Consider the following 18,270-nt stretch of genomic DNA (forward strand, 5'->3'; position numbering starts at 1 on the left):
TCTCACACAGTATGCCTGACCGTACCCTGTAACAGCTGCAGTCCAGCTGCTGGCAACCCTGCTGAGGCAAGTGCTAAACCTCTCAAGGGTCAGAACTGTGGTATGTCGGTCTCCATAGCAACCAGGCAATGGGCTACTTTCTCAGAACAATTCCCCTCCTCAGGCCGAGTTGGAGAGTTAGCTCAGCCGATGGGTATGTGTCTTGGGGAGCGCTGGGTTAGCAAGGTCTAGGGGGCGTATATTTTGAATTTCCTCTTAACCCTTAAGGTAGGGGAAGTGAAGAAGAAGAAGAAGAAGAAGGTGGGGAGGCATTTGCTTGCAGTTTTGCACTGGGCTGCCAGAGTGAATGAAGAGATTTTGGTTGAACGAGGAGACATAAATGTAAATGATTTTTTTTTAACCCCCAGAAGCTCAAAATTAACCTTGTGTCAGTTTTGACAGCAGCTTGAAGAATAGGTTGAAACTAGTGGCCAGGAGTCAAATGTCAGGAAGACCCCCAAATCACACTGTGGCACAGTGGCTAGAATTTCGAATGAGGGAGACTTGACTGGAAATCCCCATGCAGCTGTGAAGATCACTAGCTAACCTGAGGCCTGTCGCTATCTGTCAGACTAACTTACGTCACAGGGTTGTTATGAGAATAGCATGATAGACGGAAGAACGATCCTTGCCATCCTATGTGTCTTCAGAGGAAAGGTGGGAAATAAAACAAACTCAAAAGTAGTGAAGTCATATGCAACTAATTTATGTTCACAGTAGACCCATTGAAATTAATGGATCTAAATTAGCCAGGTCTACTATTTTCACTGGGTCTATTCTGAGTCAGTCTATATTGGGTATGACCCTTCTTAAAACAAAATCTTTCTTTTAGATTCCAACTGGATGGGCAGCCTGGGACGCATGGGCTGGTCTAATTTCCCTCTCTTTTTCTACACTCTTTTTCTACAAGCTTCTTCTTCTTCTTAGGCGATCCCTCATAGCCGTGTAAGATTGTCTTCCATGAACATGGTCTTAACAGTGAGTCCGTAAGTGACTGTGGAGTCCAATTCTGGATCCAAGCATCCTTCTTCAGTGGGGACATAGGTTTCCAGGCAGGAGTTGATCACAGTGAGGGTTTGCCAAACGTGCCTTCCTCTTAGCACGTTTCTCCCTTTCATCCTGAGTTTGAGCGTCTTCAAAGCACATGACACCTTTGGTAAAGGCTGTTCTCTAACTGGAGTGCTCGCAGGCCAATGTTTCCCACTTGTTGGTGTTTATACCACATTTTTAAAGATTTGCCTTGAGAGAATCTTTAAACCTCTTTTGTTGACCTCTAGCATTACACTTTCCATTTTTAAGTTCAGAATAGAGTAGTTGCTTTGGAAGACGATAATCAGGCATTCGCACAACATGACCAGTCCAACGAAGCTGATGTTGAAGAACCATTGCTTTGGCACTGGTGATATTTGCTTCTTCCAGTACACTGGCATTAGTTCGCCTGTCTTCCCAAGTGATGTGTAAATTTTTTTTGGAAACACCTTTGGTGGAATCCTTCGAGGAGTTGGAGATGGCGTTTATAAGTGATCCATGTTTCACAAGCATACAGTAAGGTTGGTAGTACAATAGCTTTGTAAACAAGCATTTTGGTTTTGCAGTTGGGGTGATTATAGCACTGCCCTGTAAGAATTCAGTGTTCCGCCTCCTCTCCTCCCAAATCAGTATCCTTCCTTTTCACTTACAAAGAGGAGACTCCAATCTCCAGTTTCTGTTCATCCCATCGCCAGCCAATTCATTCTTTAGACCAAGGTTTCCCAAACTTGGGTCTCCAGCTGTTTTTGGACTACATTTCCCATCATCCCTGACCACTGGTCCTGCTAGCTAGGGATGATGGGAGTTGTAGTCCAAAACCAGCTAGAGACCCAAGTTTGGGAAACACTGCTTTAGACAATTACAAAGCATCACTATGTTCAGGGTTCTACTTCTTGTCTCTAGCTGGGGAGAAAATTCCCATCCCAGTTGACCAGATGAACCTATCAATATACATCTAAAGCATTCAGGTGTCTGCTGAACCTATTTTTCTACACAGCTGAAACCTAACAAGTGAAGTGTTCATCAGTCTCGCCACTCTTTGCTCAATTCTCTCCTGCAAGTTCCTCTCCAATAAATATTTGAGGGCTTTCTGCTGTTGGATGTGGGTGGGTGCGAAGACGTCTTATTTTCTTGGCAGTGAACAATCTTTATTTATGGTGTTCTCACAAAACTTATGGTGTTCTCACAACAAAACACACAGATATGTACTCCAGCCCAGAACATCCAGCTATTTGATTTTGTTTTTATTTTTGCTCAGGATTAGAACGAGCTAGTTCCCAGCCAACATTTCTGGCCAGGTTTCTCTAGTCTGCCCTTTCCAACATCCATGCGACCTCGGAATATAAACCATAAACACCACATTTTAGGATTCTTCAGCTTGTTTTAAACTTTAGCCCCTTTCAGGCTTCCAGTGCATGTTGACATTTTCATGAAGGTGAGTGGGGCACATTGCCAAACCCCACACCCTCTGAACACACACCCCCTTCTTCTTTTTTCAGCCCTCCATGTGTTGGCTACTAGCCACAATGTCTACTTTCTGCCTCCACTGTCAGAGGTGGTATATTTCAGGATAGCCTTTGACGGGCCTCACAAGTAGAGTGAGTACTTGGCAAATGTGTGGCCCCAACTCCACATTTTCCAAGATCGTGATAATGTAGGGACAGGGTCGAACATGTCAGAGGCCCAGTAGTCCTGTTGGGGTGGCACTTAACATCTCTCTCTCTTTTAATATTTTTATTAAGCAATTTCAACATAACAAATTATCAGTCCATTTAATCAATTACATTATTTCACCCCTTCCCCCCATCCCTCCCTCTCCCTCTCACCAAAGACTTCCCTCAGCTCCCCTCTCTGATTTCTTTGCACATATCGCTCTCTCCATATTATAAAATTGTACATATCTTTATTTTGTCTATCATATGTTCACCTAATAAATTTGTGGGTGTTTATTCAAAACCTGCCAAGGTGTGCAGTTCATTTTGTTGTCTTTTTAGGTAATTTGTAAAAAGCTCCCATTCTTCCTTAAAGTCACAGTTGTCCTTGTCCCACAATTTGTATGTCAATTTAGCCAGCTCGGCATAGTTCATCATAGGCAGATGCTGGACACTGTAAAAACAGGACGTTGGGAGAGTTAGGCCTTGCAGCTGACGCAGCAAGGCTCCTTTTATGGAAGGCAAAGTTCTGAAGTGGAAAGCTTCCATAAGTACAGGGTGTTCCCTGCTTTAGAACTACACACTCTGTCTCATAGGTTGTTGTCATCTGTCTGTCTTGGGGGACAATGGAGGAGTGTGCGTTTGGGGATGAAGTGAAATCACTGAAGAGTTACAGAGCCTGCTGTGGCTGTAGAGACATTGCTGGAGAGACATGTTTTGTTGCAGCCAGGGCAGGTGAAGGCATCCGATTGTGCTGATGCAAATGCACCATGGTGTTTCTTCTGTCTGTGTTGTGACGTGGGGTTTGTGATTTCAGCTCTCTTGACATAATATGCTGGAGACAGTTCTGTAGTAACACTTCTTTATTAAAGCAAACAAGACTGAGAACCGAGGAGGGAAGAGCTACATTTATAGGGACAGGGAACTAGCTAGAAAGGATACATTTTGGAGGGAACAATATCAGGCAATCACAGTCCTGCCTTTTGGAGGAAACCAATAAGACAGAGGATCCAAATACAGCAGCTTAAATGAACCAATAGTAGCTGTACCCTCTGGAACCAAAAGGCAGTTACTTTACCCTAATGCAAATACAGACAATAATAATACAGATATAAAATCCTTTGACTCAATACACAACAGTCTGCTCATCCCAGCAGTTATTCCTACACAATTATCTCTCCTACTGACAAAGGCAACCTGGGAGCTTTAAATGAAAGGAGATGTGGCCATGTTTCAGAGTGCAGGACTTGGCATCATGCACTCACTCTCCCACCTGCAATGGCCTTCATTCAAGAACAATGAAAGCCTGAATAGGGCTAGTGGTACTTTCCAAAGCAAGGGTAGGCAAACTAAGGCCTGAGGGCCGAATCTGGCCCAATCGCCTTCTAAATCCGGCTCGCAGACTGTCTGGGAATCAGCGTGTTTTTACATGATTAGAAGGTGTCCTTTTATTTAAAATGCATCTCTGGGCTATTTGTGGGACCTGTCTGGTGTTTTTACATGAGTAGAATGTGTGCTCTCTGGGTTATTTGTGGGGCATAGGAATTCATTTATTTCCCCCTCCAAAATATAGCCCAGGCCCCCACAAGGTCTGAGGGACAACGGCCCGGCCCCCTGCTGAAAATGTTTGCTGACCCTTGTTCTAAAGTGACCTCGTTTTGAAATTACATGATTCTGTACTTTTGCCACCTATTGGCAAATAAAGAAACTGCTTATAAGAGGGATATGCAAATATGGCCACAATTATCTAAATGTGTTTTATTTCCTTATTTATTTAGGCAAGATGCATACCACTTAAATGCAATCACCTCTAAGTAGTGTACAAAGAAAAAACTCAATACAATTAAAATAAATATGAATTAAAACTATAAAATAAGAATTTGGCTAAAACGGCTGACAGAATAATTCTTCTTCTTCTTCTTCTTCTTCTTCTTCTTCTTCTTCTTCTTCTTCTTCTTCTTATGTCATCAGCTTGTACAGTCTGTTTAAACCTCAGCTGGGAGTTCCATAAAATTGCATCCACAATGCTGCTGTTGTTTATTGGATTTCTTACCTGCCTTTCACCATAAAGTCCATGGGCAGCTGTATTAAAATAAGTGAAAAGAATTCACAACCAAAAGAATAGGGAGGGTCCTAATATATCTTCCTTACATACATCAAAATGTAAGGCTGTTGTTGCACAGCTCATACTGGGCGATTTGTAGTGTAATATCAGAATCCTGGATTTGCATGAAGTCAGCTTAGGGACCAAAATAAAAGGCAGGTTGCACAGTAGCAGTAGTGGAACGCCCTCCCTTCAGATATCAAGGAGATAAAGAATTACACAACTTTTGGAAGACATCTGAAGGCAGTCCTATATTAAAGGTAAAGGGACCCCTGACCATTAGGTCCAGTCGTGACCGACTCTGGGGTTGTGGTGCTCATCTCGCTTTATTGGCCGAGGGAGCCGGCGTACAGCTTCCGGGTCATGTGGCCAGCATGACTAAGCCGCTTCTGGCAAACCAGAGCAGCGCATGGAAATGCCGTTTACCTTCCCACTGGAGTGATACCTATTTATCTACTTGCACTTTGACATCCTTTCGAACTGCTAGGTTGGCAGGAGCTGGGACCGAGCAACGGGAGCTCACCCCGTCATGGGGATTCAAACCGCCGACCTTCTGATCGGCAAGTCCTAGGCTCTGTGGTTTAACCCACAGCACCACCCACGTCCCAGTCCTGTATTGGGAGGTTCTTAATGCTTGATGTTTTTATTATGTTTTTAGATATGCTGTAAGCCGCCCAGAGTGGCTGAGCAAACCCAGCCAGGTGGGCAGGGTAATAATAATAATAATAATAATAATAATAATAATAATAATAATAATACAATTGTTGTTTAAAACAATGACAGAAGTTTGAGTAAAGCAAGGCTGGAGAGAACTTAGAGGGAAATGGCAAAAGGTTTTGATTAAGGTGCCTTAATCTCTTCCCATCTCTGCTATTTATCCTTGTTAAAACTAGTTTTGTTTGTTTAAAAAATCCTCAGTGTTTACTCAAATCTGAGCCATTGTTTAAAACCACATTTTTTGTCTCAGTGTTCCTCAGCCACTTCTTTACTCTTTACTTCTGCTGTTGTTTGAATACATCAAAAAGGTAGAGGCACTGAAAGGGGGGGGGGAGTGGCTCTTTTAAACATCTCCCTTTCCATCCCTCAGCTGCCTGGAGGGCCACCGGTTCGCTATCCTTGTCTAGGGCCAGGTCATTTGAAGTACTGTCTGACCCCGTATGTGCCTACCCCGGCTTTAAGGTTTATCCAGGAAACTCTTTTATTGCAGCTGTATTCTGTAACGTGTTTTTGGTGGCGGATTTATTCTGCTTTATTAGTTGTTATATGAAGCATCTCCAATGCTACCCCATTATTACTGCCTAGAGAAGCTAGAGCACAACAAAACTAGGTCAAAAACACAACCCTAGAACATTTGTGGGATGAAAAGTTATGGGATTTCAGCAGGAAGTTACGGGAGATGCACTAATTGGAAATGAAACAGTATGATTGCCCCAAAACTTTTGCAGGCATAAATAGTATTGAAAGAAGGATCACGAACGACTGCCCCAATAGCATCATTAGCACAAATCATCATGAATGTGCAATAAAAAGGGACCCTCTGGCTCACCAGTTGGTACAAATAGACTGCAGGATGCTAAGGACAGGCTATTTCAATGATGGCCCCAGGTTTGTGAAATATACTCGGAGTTGAGAGTGGATTTCATTCTCTTTATTCAGCTCATAGTGGTGAGGAGGAATGGAATTTCCCCCAGAATGTCTGCTTTAAATACATTATTTACACAATGGGCCCCACATGATTGGCTAATACTGGAATTCTCCTGTAGGCCAATCAGGTTGCGGATTCACTTCCACCTGGAGCTGGATTGAGTGGCTCCTGTGGACCAATCAGACTGCTGCATCCTGGATTGTATTGTTCTAGGACCAATCAGACTGCTGCATTCTGTATCCTATTGTTCTAGGACCAATCAGACTGCTGCATTTTGGATCCTATTCAACTCAGTACATAACACCTTGTATCGCTCTCTTCCCCCATAGTTCTGTCATGTCCCTGCTCCTTCTTGGAGAGCCAGTGTGGTGTAGTGGTTAAGAGCGGTAATCTCGTAATCTGGTGAACCGGGTTCGCGTCTCCGCTCCTCCACATGCAGCTGCTGGGTGACCTTGGGCCAGTCACACTTCTCTGAAGTCTCTCAGCCCCACTCACTTCACAGAGTGTTTGTTGTGGGGGAGGAAGGGAAAGGAGAATGTTAGCCGCTTTGAGACTTCTTAAAGGGAGTGAAAGGTGGGATATCAAATCCAAACTCTTCTTCTTCTTCTTCTCCCATTTTTTTCAAAGAGCACCAAATGTTTTTCTTTTTTGCAATGCCCTTTTGGAATAATTCCTGCTTTTTTTAAAAAAAAAAAAAAGTTTGCTCAGTTCAAAAGTTTGATGATTTGATATTATTTCAATGGTATTCATTGTTTTCTTTTTTGTTGTGAGGTGCCTTGGAAAGGTTTGTGCCCTGAAAGGAGGTGGGAAATAAATCACTATAATAAATAACAATACATAAATTTAATGTATAGAGTCTCTGAAAGAGATAGCTGAATCCTGAATGAGACAGCTCTAGAGACACACATGAGCAATGATTTAACAAGGCATTAATCCAAAAGTCAAAATGGGGCAAGCAATTTATCAGTGGCAGCGGACAGGTTTCAAGAACAGAAACTGTCCCTGAAAAATAAAGACAGAACACAGACAAAGGAACTAAGGGGTGCCTTGTCCATCCAGATATGATTATTCCTCCCACTCTTCATTTTTATTACGTTTTATAATCACGACAATCTTGCTGAAGTTGCTTGGCTGCTAAGAGCTTTCCCTACTTCAGAATTGCTGTGTGGGTGGCAAGGTAGTGATTGCACCCATTCATACCCAACTTCATTGTTTGTTTGTTCCTGTAAGACATGCAAATAGATCACTCGCAGCCCTTGTACCTGGTGTTTCTTGGGGACTCAAAGAAACCGAAAGATCAGTGCAGTTTTGAAATCAGTGATCCAAAGCAATGAAGTTTTGGAAGGCGAAGTCTAGCATCTTGATTCAAACTGTGCCCAGTTGTATCCAAACTTGATCTCAGGAACCATCATGCAAAATTTGAATAAAATCAGTGCGGTTTTGAAAGATTCACTCCACCATCTTTATTTAAAACGACACCCACTTGCATCCAAACATAGAAAAACACCTACTCCTTGCTCTCAAAATTTGGTTGCCATATAACGAGAGGTGTCCAAATGCATGACAAATTGACAAATAACTTCCCAAAATATATATCGTAGATTCTGGATCCTATTTTTGAATCCATGAGTTTGGTGTCAATAGGTCATGAAGGTCCTTAACCAGTGGTGCATGCAGCTGATTAAAAGTTTAAGTCAGGCTTTTGGGAACTGACTACTTTTAATGAAAGGACTGGTTTCCATGCCGTTTTTATTGTAATTATTTGTATGGTTTTAATAGATTTGTGTGGATGTGTTTAGCTGTTCTTATTTCTATCTGTAAGCCACCTTGAGACTCCTGTCAGGGAAGAAGGCAAAGTATAAATAAATATATGTTGTTGGCATCCATCTGTCTGAGAGACAATGGAGTGTGCCTCCAGGGGTGAAGTCAAACTGGTAGAGTATCACAGCACCTGCTGTGGCTGCAGAGACCAGTAACTTGTAACTGCTGCCTCCCGTGTTGTAATTTTCTGAAGCAGAATTGTTATAACTGAGCCTCACCTAAAATAAATAAAATGCTGCCTATTTGTTTGAATTGTATTATCAATATATATGTGAGAAAGAGAGAAATATCTACATAAACCTCAACTCTCAAAGCAGTTTTTAAATTCAGCTACTCTCATAGGAGTGAAATTATAATATGTGTCAGATGCTAAGAAACAGATATGTTGCCCTTATGTTACCAGGCCAAGTTTAAAGTTCTTGTATAAATTAATGAGACCTTTAACAACTTGGGTCTAGGATACCTTATGGACCGGTCCATTCCTTATATCCCTGCCCTATCGCTGAGATCCTTAGGGTGATCTGTTAGTGATCCACTATGGCTCAGATCCACAGTTCGTATTCCCCAGAAGTCGATATTGTGGGTCCAGTTTTGTGAAACTTCCTCTTGCTGGAAGTCAGAGAGATGCCCTCTTTGTTGAACTTCAGGCACTTGGCGAAGACCTTTCTATTTCAGCAGGAATTGTAAATAAGCTTTCTGTTTTCCTGATTCATTTTAATTGATCATTATCCTCTGTATGCTTTGTGTAATCTCTGCATAAGAAATGTTGGTTATTAAGCAGAGTATAAATAGTCTTGGTACTAAAGGCCCTAATAAGCTCAAGACCAGGTTACACAAGAGACTGCTTACGGGCCCACTAGGTCACTATTGGGTCTTCAGGAGGACTTCTCCAGCAAGTTGCATAGTAACTCAGAGCAGGGCTTTCTTAGAATCATAGCTGAAAGGAGCCACGAGAGTCATCTAATCCAACCCTCTGCAACGCAGGCATTTTTTGCCCAAAGTGGGGAATCGAACACAAGACCCTGGAATTAAGAATCTCATGCTCTACCGACTCAGTGCAGCCCCTGTTCTCTGGAATAGCATTCCTGCCAATGTATGACTGGCGCCCGCAATCTGAACTTTCCATAAGCAACTGAAGACATTTTGTTCCAAAAGGCCATGGGTAGGCAAACTAAGGCCCGGGGACCGAATCCGGCCCAATCGCCTTTGCAATCAGGCCCGCAGACGGTCCTGGAATCAGCATGTTTTTACATGAGTAGAATGTAGTAGAATGTGTCCTTTTATTTAAAATGCATCTCTGGGTTATTTGTAGAGCATAGGAATTTGTTCACCCCCCCCCCAAAAAAAAAAAATATAGTCCGGCCCCTCACAAGGTCTGCAGGACAATGGACTGGCCCCCTGCTGAAAAAGTTTGCTGGCCCCTGCAAAAGGCTTTCCCAGCTGAGTGAAGGGATCTCTGCCGAGGGTGTGCATTTTGGTGTGTGTGTGTGTGTTTGAAACATATCTGATTTTTGTGTGTTCCTTCAACAGCTTTTAGCTGCTTTATTGTGCAGTTGAGATGCTTGCGTGGAAGGTGATTAATAAACGACTAGCAATTATAATAAATAAAAATAGCAGTAGCTTCCATGGGGATGTCAGGGGCTCAAATGGGTTCACCGCAATTTCACAGTATGAATTTTGTAGAACAATTGTGAGGTGTCCACTAGCTATCATCTGCCACCTTTCCGTGAAAATGATATCCAAATTATGTTGATTACATGCAGCTAAAATATGCAAATAAGATGGATTTCCTACAGCTCATGATGTGGCGTTCAGGATTTTAACAAATTCCTTACTCCTGCCTAGAAATAGCGTATGTGGAGAGAGAGAGAGAGAGAGAGAGAGAGAGAGAGAGAGAGAGAGAGAGATTGTGTGGGTGTGGGTGTGTGATAGAAATGGGATTCAGGATGAGAGCTGCTTAATCTTCTGATATTACCCCGATAAAAAACTGAAACCATTGCTGGCCAAGTTTAAAAGGGAAAGTCTCCCTAGGGAAAGCAACTGGAATTTATTTGCTAAACAAAGTCCAGTGGAGCAACATGCATTTTGGTTCAGCATTCTCTCAAGGGTGAATATTTGGAAGGGGAGGAAAAATATAGGTCATATTTAGTCATGGTGATTATCTTCCACGAAAGGAAGAAGGGGCTGTTACGCGAGGCTCCTGTTGCGATGCTGCGACAAAAATTGCCAATTGCAATCAGCCACCACGTAAAGAGGTTAATATCTAGGAGCAGAAAGAAAGTTGTGTGTAGCTAGACTATTGCTCCACTTTGCTGTGTAAGGAAGCCAAGAGTATTATTCCACCCCAACCCACTCCAAGAAAGTAGGTTATATGACAGACTACTACCAAAAATGTCACTACATAAAAAAAGTCCTGTGTTTGATAGCTCTAACCACATACAGAGCACAGCGGTGGTTTTCTGTAGCATCTGAAAACAGAGTAAACACAATCTGCATGAAACTGCTGAGTGGGCCCATCCACAGCTTTGGAGTGTGTTGTCGTCAGTATGCTGATGACACACAGCTCTGTTCTACAAATGAAAAGGTGGATGTACGGAACTGGTGGGTGTGCCTGGTCATAGGAATGGATTGGATGAGGATCAATAAACGGAAGCTCAGTCTAGACAAGACAGATATGATATTAGTTTATCAGCTCCATCTGGTATGCAGGCTGAGACCCTACCTGCCTGGGGACTGTCTCGCCAGAGTGGTGCATGCTCTGGTTATCTCTCGCTTGGACTACAGCAATGCGCTCTATGTGGGGCTACCTTTGAAGGTGACCCGGAAACTACAACAAAGCCAGAATGTGGCAGCTAGACTGGTGACTGGGAGCGGCCGGCGAGACCACATAACACTGGTCTTGAAAGACCTACACTTGCTCCCAGTACGTTTCCGAGCACAATTCAAAGTGTTGGTGCTGACTTTTAAAGCCCTAAACGGCCTCGGTCCAGTATACCTGAAGGAGCGTCTCCACCCCATCGTTCCGCCCAGACACTGAGGTCCAGCGCCGAGGGCCTTCTAGCGGTCCCCCCACTGTGAGAAGTGAAGCTACAGGGAACCAGGCAGAGGGCCTTCTCGATAGTGGCACCCGCAATTTGGAACGCCCTCCCACCAGATGTCAAAGAGAAAAACAACTACCAGACTTTTAGAAGACATCTGAAGGCAGCCCTGTTTAAGGAAGCTTTTAATGTTTAATAGGTTATTGTATTTTAGTGTTCTGTTGGAAGCCGCCCAGAGTGGCTGGGGAGGCCCAGCCAGATGGGGTATAAATAAATTATTATTATTATTATTATTATTATTATTATTATTATTATTATTAATGATCCCCCAGCTGGTTGAGCAGACCTCAGTCTGTTCTGCACACGATTGCTTTCCACCAGCTTTGCAGGCTGCCTAGAGATAACTTGGCTCTGGTGATCGGTGCTGTAGTAACTTCCGGGTTAGATTACTGCAATGTGCTATACATGGGGCTGCCTTTGAAGATAGTTCAAAGCCAGTGGCTCACCTAGTCCAGCATCCTGTTATCACTGTATTAAAAGGACATGTGGGTGGTGCTGTGGTCTAAACCTCTGAGCCTCTTAGACTTGCTGATCAGAAGGTCAGCGGTTCGAATCCCCATCATGGGGTGAGCTCCTGTTGCTCTGTCCCAGCTCCTGCCAACTTAGTAGTTCGAAAGCATGCCAGTGCAAGTAGTTAAATAGGTACCGCTATGGTGGGAAGGTAAATGGCATTTCTTTGCACTCTGGTTTCCGTCACGGTGTCCTGTTGCGCCAGAAGCGGTTTAGTCCTGCTGGCCACATGACCTGGAAAGCTGTCTGTGGACAAATGCTGGCTTCCTCGGTCTGAAAGAAAAATGAGTGCCACAACCCCATAGTCACCTTTGACTGGACTTAACCATCCAGGGGTCCTTTACCTTTACCTTTTTTTATCTATCACTTTGTTGTTTGGATGCTTAATTATTACTGGGGGTTTTTTTTTAAAAAAATATGCTTTTAATTTGGTTATAAGTCACCTTTGTATAAGACAACTAAAACTGTATAAGTTATAATAGGAAACCAAATGTTACTATTTGGTAAGACAAGTTTCCCTCACTTCCTCTGCTATTTGAGTGGCTGTGGCAATGGGAAAATACTTGGTTGACCCCATGACTAGAGGCAACCGTATACCTGAAGTTTGTCACAACGTGCTAAGTTGGCCTGGTGTCCAGATAGCTTTAAAAAGCTCAACAGCTTTCAGGGTGTCCTGGTTTTACTCTTTGAAATATGGCAACCCTACTATGATGTGACAACAACACAGTAACTGAGTGTTACTTTTTGGTAAGCCAAGTTTTCCTCACTTCTTCCCATTTCTGTGTGGTTGTGGCAGTGGGGTGACCTCTGGGCTTAGAGATTACTTTCTCCATACAGAACTACCCACACTGTAAAGAAATTTATTCATGTATGAGACTACAGCGGCAAGAATGTTACTTGCCCAACAATGGAAAGAAGTAGTCCCAGCAGAGGAAGAATGGATACAGAAACTTATGGGATATGCAGAAATGGCAGAACTTACCAGAAGAATAAGAAATCAAGATAACAAACTTTTTATAAAAGAATGGAAATGGTTTAGTGAATATTCACAGATAAATTGTAAACAGATAAAAACATTGATAGGATTAGGATAATAACCTGCAGTTTCATAAGAGTGTATATTTACAGAAGATGAATAAATGAGCAAATTAAGTTAATTAGGATATGCAGAAGATATTAAAAATAAATTTAAGGAACGGCAGGAAGAGGGGGAAGGAAGTCAAGTTTTGAAATGTCAAAATGATTGTAAAATCAGTGAATTGTATAAACTTGAGAAGTATAAATACTTTTTTAAAAAGAGAGAGATTACTTTATACATGCAGTTAGTCACAACATGCTATATCAGCCTGTCCGTGATGTGGTTAGCCTTGATCGGTTTGCAAACAGGGATATATATATATATATATCCCTAGCTGCTGATCTAGGTGATTTCCTTCTGCGGAAAGGTGGAGGCCATTAGAAAACACAACTGTTTAAAGCTGAATCGAAGTTTCCTCTACGTGCAAGGGATTTCTTTTGCATGGGGGTGCTCAAAACAGTGTACCCCACAAACATGCCTGCACTTTGAGGTGTTGCAGTTTGTTCTTCCACATTTTTCTGCTGCCCTTGTAGACCCAGCCTCCCTCCCTCTCTCTTCTTTCTAGCCGAGATAAAACGGAGGTTAAGGTTAGTAGAAATAAGAGGTTTTTTTCAGTCATGGCCTGCTTTCTGTTTGCTACGAGACTGTTCTCATGCAGCTACCATAGCACTGCAATTGCTTCCCAGTTGGTGGAGCCAGAGGAATCTGTAGGCAGAGTGGCAAAGCTTTGCAGTACTAGGCAAAGTATCACTTCCAATGTGTTTGTTTCTAAGTCTGTTCCTGCATTAATATGCAGTTTTTCAAAATGAAGATCTCTGAATTTATATCGGTGCAGGCATTTCAAATGTATCTTACCCTAAAATATGCATATTGGGACATCCTGTGTTCTGAGAACTGCATTGCAAAATTCAGAGAAGTGCAGAATCTGAAGGATTCAATACATTCTGATCTGCACATTTGGAAGGTGCAGGTCAGATCACTTAACACTAGAATCCCTCAAATCCTTAGAATTTGCAAAATTCCCCCAAACTCTCCATCGTCTACTGAAAGATAATGCTGCATATTCAATCTTTCAAGCGTTCTTGTGCAGCAGGATCTTTAGGTAGGTGATGGAAACCCTGGAAAATAGTGATAATGAGAGCAGTACAAGGGTTTGGAATCTCAAGGCCATTCTGACTTGGTTTCCCTTTCAGTTTTTGAGCAAAAGAAAAGTGAGACCAGATCATTAAGCTTTGCCTGCTACCTAAGAAAATGTGGTTCTGAACGAACACACACACACACACACACACACACACACGAAGAACCAAATTCCCAGAGTAGTGGAAAACTATATTGGATTGTGGTGGCCTTTGGCTGTGAGCAATAAAGTTTGCCTGGGTATGCCGGAAAACCCTGTGTATTTATACATTCTCTGATTTTGTCCCCAGAGATCTGCAGTAGTTGAACCAAAAGTTATCGCCTTACCTCAATAATTACAGCTTGAGTTTTTTATGAGCTGTCTTATGCAAGAGGTCAGTCTGAGTAGTAATAATGGCCCCCTCTGTTAAACACACAGGTCTCCCCACACACACCTGTAAAATGTGGAGGGAGATCGACATTTTCTGCGCTGGGTCATTGCTTTTCCATCCAAAATGGCTCCGAAAACACAGAAGAGGGTATGGTTTGGCCTCATTGGCATGTTGTCAGCATTAAATGTGGCATCAAAAGCAGCAAAATTAAGTGTGTTTCCCCCCCCCCTCCATGCCGGAATTTTTTTCCTCCTGACTGAATCGAACAATGCCGTTGCCATAGAAACAGCCTTTCTCAAAAAGGTCACTTGGAAGAAACTGTGTTTTAGGTGCAACTCAAGGAGATTATGGGGGATTAGCTAATTTATATATATATTTCTTTAAAGGAAATATTATGAGCGAATAATATCCAGCTGAACTGGAAGGCTCTCTCAGTAAATTAAAAACTCTGTGATAAAAGCTTTATTTCCCCTTTTCAAAATAGGAACGGTATGCAGTCGGGTGATATCTGAAATAGAGATTGTGTGTGTGTGTGTGTGTGTGTGTGTTTAACTTGGTTTTAATTAAACCTCAGTCAGGGCTAAGAAATGTGGTGAGAGCAGATAATTGCCATATTCCCAATGCAGATTTTAAACTATGGCTTTGATATGTGTAACTCCTGACTGACTTGTACCCCTGCATTGCTTCCAGGGTGAGAAGATGCTCTTCCACCTTTCAAGGAGAGTAGGCCAAGGCCACATCCACACCAAACATTTAAAGCATTCTTGTACCACTTTATTACCCCTCACAGAATCCTGGGAACTGTAGTTTGCTATGGGGGGCTGAGTTGCCAGATCCCTGTACCCCTTACAGAGTTTCAATTCTCCGAGTTCCCTGGGAAGAGGGACGGTTAGATAAGCAATTTTGGAAACTGTAGCTCTGTGGGGGGAGTGGGGGGGTCTCTAAACAACTCTCAGAAGCCTTCGTAAATGATTGTTGTTGCTATCATCATCATAATTTACTAAATTTCCATAACAATCTTCATCCGAAGATCACAGGGCAGTTTACAATAAAAAAAACTCACAAAAATGCATAACATAAAGGTAAAGGTAAAGGGACCCCTGACCGTTAAGTCCAGTTGTGGACGACTCTAGGCTTGTAGCGCTCATCTCGCTTTATTGGCCAAGGGAGCCGGTGTACAGCTTCCGGGTCATGTGGCCAGCATGACTAAGCCACTTCTGGTGAACCAGAGAAGCGCACAGAAACGCCGTTTACCTTCCCGCTGGAGCGGTACCTATTTATCTATTTGCACTTTGATGTGCTTTTGAACTGCTAGGTGGGCAGGAGCAGGGACCGAGCAACAGGAGCTCACCCCGTCACGGGGATTCGAACCGTGACCTTCTGATCGGCAAGCCCTAGGCTCTGTGGTTTAACCCACAGAGCCACCCGCATCCCTTAACGCATAACATAGTAACAAACAAAAACAACATCTCCCCAACGAAATCGTGGGAGAAGTGGAATGGGTTTTTTGCCTGGCGCCGGAAGATAATCAACGAAGGCCCTAGGTGAGCCACCTCCGGAAGAGTATTCCACAAACTACAGTTCCAGTGATTCTGTGCCGGAAGCCCTGGCTACATGCAGTTCTATGAGAGTGCTTTAAATGTAGGGTATGGATGCAACCCAAATGCAGTGTGAGAGAAAAATATGGGAAGAGGCAGCAGACCCTCCAAGTGTCCCTATTTTCCAGGGACAGTCCTGGATTTACAGAAGCTGTCCCAGTTTGATTTGACCCTGGAATGTCCTGCTTTTCCTAAGGACGTCCCAATTTCCATCAGAGAATGTCGGAGGCTATGGGTGCAGTGAGAATGAAACTTAAAGACTGTAGTGAAGAAGCTATTGCCTGAGACATAATGATGTTGCCCATCTACTCTGGGCGGCTTCCAATAAAATATTGAAAAACAATAAAACCTCAGACATTAAAAACCTCCCTGTCTTCAGATGCCTTCTAAAGTCAAATAGATGTTTATTTCCTTGACATCTGAGGGAGGGCGTTCCACAGGGCGGGCACCACTACCGAGAAGGCCCTCTGCTTGGTTCCTTGTAACCTCGCTTCTCACAGGGAGGGAACTGCCAGAAGCACAGCTGTCAACTTTTCCATTTTCTTGCGAGGAATCCTATTTGGAATAAGGGAATTTCCCTTTAAAAAAGGGAAACGTTGACAGCCATGGCCAGAAGGCCCTCAGAGGAGGACCTCAGTGTCTGGGATGAATGATGGGGGTGGAGACGCTCCTCCAGGTATACTGGGCCGAGCCTGTTTAGGGCTTTAAAGGTCAGCACCAATACATTTATTATGTGAAAGGCCATAATTATCTTAATATAATAATGTCTTCGGGTTTTCTTCTGAATCAGTAGTCTGAGTCAGTAGGGATAGCCAAGGCCTATGGGCACATTCAGATTTTTGAGCAAAACCTCCACCTCTGGTCACTTCTCTCACCTGTTCCCCAGTTCAACTGCCCCCCAACAGAGAGTGAAAACTTCGCTTTCCCAGTGGACTTGGGTAAAAGTTTGATCCAGTAGAATTAATCTGAGCCTTGAAAAGCACATAGAGCTGAAAGAAGAAGTGGAAGACAATATCTGTTTTCCAACTTCCTCCTACAGCGCTGTGTACTTCTTAAGAGAGAGAAAAGTAACCGACCTCACCGCCACATGGCCAAGGAGCCAGCCCGTACAGGGGGGGGAGCAACCAGGTACACTTGTCCAAGACTTTGGAAGGCTAAACTGGCTAACAAGAGCCCCGTCTTGGGACTCAGGTAAGCTCTGCATGGGCCTGCCAAGGGGGCAGCTCATAGGCTCTGTGGGTATGGAGTGAGATAATACAACATTTCTATAAGAATCAGAAATAAAGCCTTCAAATGGTCAAATTTACATTCACTAATCATTGCCGTAGGAATATATTTGAACTATTATTTCCTCCACTGTATTTATTTAGTAGTTGTTCTTCTTCTTCTTCTTCTTCTTCTTCTTCTTCTTCTTCTTCTCCTCCTGCATTGTAAACCTTTAATTGTTATCTTGATGTTTTTCAGATCAGTTTGCCCACTGATGAAGCTTGGCTTGAGTTCTAATCATTGCCAATCCAACTGTCCTCCGTCCGAACCAGCATTGTCAAACTTTTCAAACTTCATGGGACTTCTCTCTACATTTTCATCACTGAACACGTTGAACAGCATCTGGACCACAACAGAGTGCTGAAGGACCGCACATGCTACCTCTTGCCAGCTGGAGAAGAACCCATTAAAAAGTACTCTCTAGGTATGGATTTTCAATTGACTCAAGAAAGCATTTAATAGTTATTCTGTTCAGACGAACTTTCCCAAGCTTAGCATACCAAGCTATATGAATCAATTATATTTACTATATCAATTATACCACTCATTTTCCCAAAAGGAGTTGCGTTCATGAAAAACCTATGGTAGGTAGATACCCACTAAATTTATGATTATTTTTCCGTATAATGCTAAAAGCAAGGATTCCAGCTGTCTGTGTCCCCTGACTGCTCTCTGATCTCAGCTGAACTCACTGTGAATCTCCTGGAAGTGGGGCCGCTGGTGACATGGAGAGCATGAGTGATGTGCACAGCTCTCCTTCTCCTCCAAGCGTTTTCTGAATGCAAGTAGACATAAAACTTGAATAGGGATTGCGTGAGGTGAGATGGCAATGAAGCAAGTCGTAAAAAGTGTGTGTGGCGAGGGGATGTTCATTGTGTTCAGTGTTGAGGAGGAATAGTAGCAACCTTCTGTGGTTCAATTG

General features: G+C 43.0%; 1 protein-coding gene across 10 annotated transcripts in view; it reads left to right on the forward strand.

Moving 5' to 3' along the window:
- Positions 1–18,270, forward strand: part of PKNOX2 (PBX/knotted 1 homeobox 2) — a 439,557-nt gene that overhangs the window by 177,209 nt on the left and 244,078 nt on the right. For 9 of the 10 annotated variants that reach the window (XM_053367533.1, XM_053367525.1, XM_053367526.1 and 6 more), the window contains one exon: positions 17,547–17,772. The exons of the other annotated variant lie outside the window; for it this stretch is intronic. The gene's annotated coding sequence lies outside the window, so the exon portion shown is untranslated. The remainder of the gene's footprint in view (positions 1–17,546; positions 17,773–18,270) is intronic. 10 annotated transcript variants of the gene reach the window in all.

Source organism: Podarcis raffonei, chromosome 15 (genome assembly GCF_027172205.1).
Source record: "Podarcis raffonei isolate rPodRaf1 chromosome 15, rPodRaf1.pri, whole genome shotgun sequence".
Lineage (NCBI taxonomy): Eukaryota > Metazoa > Chordata > Lepidosauria > Squamata > Lacertidae > Podarcis > Podarcis raffonei.